Source organism: Cebus imitator, unplaced genomic scaffold (assembly GCF_001604975.1).
Source record: "Cebus imitator isolate Cc_AM_T3 unplaced genomic scaffold, Cebus_imitator-1.0 Scaffold337, whole genome shotgun sequence".
In the NCBI taxonomy this organism is placed as follows: Eukaryota; Metazoa; Chordata; class Mammalia; order Primates; family Cebidae; genus Cebus; species Cebus imitator.
In genome coordinates this window covers 881,187-884,068 of record NW_016107652.1, presented here as the reverse complement: position 1 = coordinate 884,068, position 2,882 = coordinate 881,187, and positions in this window count along the sequence as shown.

Below are 2,882 nucleotides of genomic sequence, written 5' to 3'. Positions count from 1 at the left end.
TATATATATATATATATATATATATATATATATTCACACACACACTAGTATTTTGGTAGAGATGGGTTTTCACCATGTTGGCCAGGCTGGTCTTGAACTCCTGACCTCAAGTGATCCACCCACCTTGACTTCCCACAGTGATGGGATTACAGGCATGAACCACCACACCTGGCCAGATGTCACTTTCTAATTCATATTATATAAGAGTTTTCAGTAAATTACATTATTAAATGACATACAAATGAATAATCATTATTCCTATTTTAAAATAAAAAGATAACATATTTAAATTTCAGGAAAAATACTTAGTGAGCTTCTATATGAGAGGCCAATGTACACATAGATATCTAATGCCCTTTTCTTTTTTGTAAAACATAAAAAGCAGTAAGGGGAAGCCATATTGCAACCTAGTGAATTTCTAAACCCACTGTAAAAAAATAAACTAGTGAATGATGTTATGAAAAATAAATAAATAAATCTTAGGACCCCAGATCATGAAGCCAAAGAGAAAAGTTAAGCTGGGATTTGTCTTGGGCAAACCTCCCTCCTATTCCATTCCTAAATAAGATAGTTACAAAGATTAAAAAAAAAAAAAAAAAGCTATTTACTTCCCTCACAATTTTCCCACAAGGAAATTTCTTGTGGACAAAGAACAGACAGAACTCAAAGTTTTCCCTCTGCTCGAGTGAGATAAAGGCATATCTGATTGCTGCCTTTGCCCTATTGTGTGACTAAGTCAGACAAAGGCACAAGTGACTATTCACGTAAATCATGTATTTACTGGAAGGCCAGTCAGAAACTCAAAAGAATGAAATCCTTTTTTTGTCTATTATCTATATATGACCTGGAAGCTCCCTTCCTGCTTCAAGTTGTCCTATCTTTTCAGACCAAACCAGTGCACCTTCTACATATATTGATTGATGTCTCATGTTTCCCTAAAAAGTATAAAACCAAGCTGTGCCCCCACCACCTTGGGCTCATGTCCTCAAGACCTCCTGAGGCTGTATGCTGAGTGCATCCTTAACCTTGACAAAATAAACTTTCTAAATTGACTGAGACCTGTCTCAGATATTTTGAGTTTATAATGTATTAGCATATACACATTACATAGTAAAAAGTAAGTTCTGTTAACACAGGGCTGATTGAAAGAATGCATAGAGCAGCCTTTACAGATACTACTGTGGGAAAGTGTAATAATAGTGGAAAAGGCTTAAAATTGTTGAATAACATGAGCTCCAAGTTTCTCTTCAAAGAATCAATATGCCAGTGTGTTCAGATTCTGTGTTCTTTGTTCTCCACTCTAAAGTTTAACTTCCTATTTCTCTTCATCTTCTTGCCTCTAGTTTCAGTAAACAACCTCCCACCAGCTCTAATTGGTAGTTCATACCTTTGTACAGCTGGTCACCTGCTCTAATCTGAGTCAACCCTGGTCACCTGCTCTATCCTAAGTCACCTCTGGTCACCTGCTTTGATCTGAATCAACTTTAGTCACCTGTCCCGTAACTGTCTTTCCCACCAAAACTGCTCACCCCACCATTCTGGCTTGTACCCCTGTTATCTTTACAATAGCCAATTGGAATCTGCTTAGAATGTGTAGTCTAACCCTAGCCAATAGGTGATCAACACAGCAGTAGGGGCTACCTGCATCAGGGATAAGAACCCGTTCCCCTCCCTTGTTCAGGTATGCTCTTGCCATTGCTCCATCCACAAGATGCATCCTTCTATAGAATATTGCCTTGCTGAGAAAATTTATGTTTGAGTACTATTTATTTTGCAGAACCAAGAATTTGCTCCTAATAGAATAAAGGCCTAAAGAAAAAAAGAATCAAATGATGGTTCCTCAGCTGGAATCTTCCAGAGTTTCTTAGAAGAAGAAGGGAGAAGGACACCTACGAAGGGAGTTAGTAAAGGAATTTTATAACATGATGGAGAGAAAACTGGTGAAGAAATAGCAATAGTACAGTTAGCTCCACAATACAGCATAAATGATAATGATGGCACTGGCAGACCATCTGGAGTGAACATTGCCATGATTCCAGATGCAGTGGGGGAGGCATGGTTGGGGCTGTGCACTCCATGGAGCTGATGAAAGCCTGGAACAGGTGAGATCCCCACCCCTTCCAAGTTGGAGAGGTGGGAGGTCACCCGCCTGGGCACAGCTATAGCTCTCTCAACCCTGCCATTCACCGCTGAGTACTGAGTTCTTGTCCTGCAGAATGTTGGGGCTGGGAGGTTGGTAACACTAACAGTACTGAAATGCACCCCTTACTCACCACATTGTGGGTGACAAGAAGCAGAGAAAAGCTTTGCCCTTTGAGAAGTCCATACCTAGGAGTTCACCAAGCCAGTGATGTGACACCCTTTTTGGGCCTCTGTGATTACTGGCATCTCCAAGTTTCCGGGCACCACCACGTTCCCTGATGACAGCCTTGGAAGTTGCTTGAGATCGTGTGGTCCAGTCACAGCCTCCCAGGGAGCCAGTGCCCCCTGCCAGTGCCTGAAGATGCCCACCTGGCACAGCCAGCATGCCTGGACCCCATGCTGGCTCACTCACACACCCCTCACAGCTCTGTGCCTGGCTTACCCTTGGCAGGCGTGGGATCCAGGCCAGTAATGTGAGCCCAGTGCAACCTGCCAGGCTAAGTGGGTGGAATGAACCCAGCGAGTCCGAGCAAAACAGGCAAAGTGCCACAGGCCACACAGGTTTCTGGCTGGAAAAGTCACATCTCAGTGTTCTTGTGATAATAGCATTCAAATGTATAAAGCCATAGTGTTTCTTGAAAATGGAATATTGGTAAGAATATAATTGTAGAAAAAAGTAAATTAAAATAGTTTAATAGTTGTTAGATACACCTATATATCCATCCTTTCTTTTTTCTTTT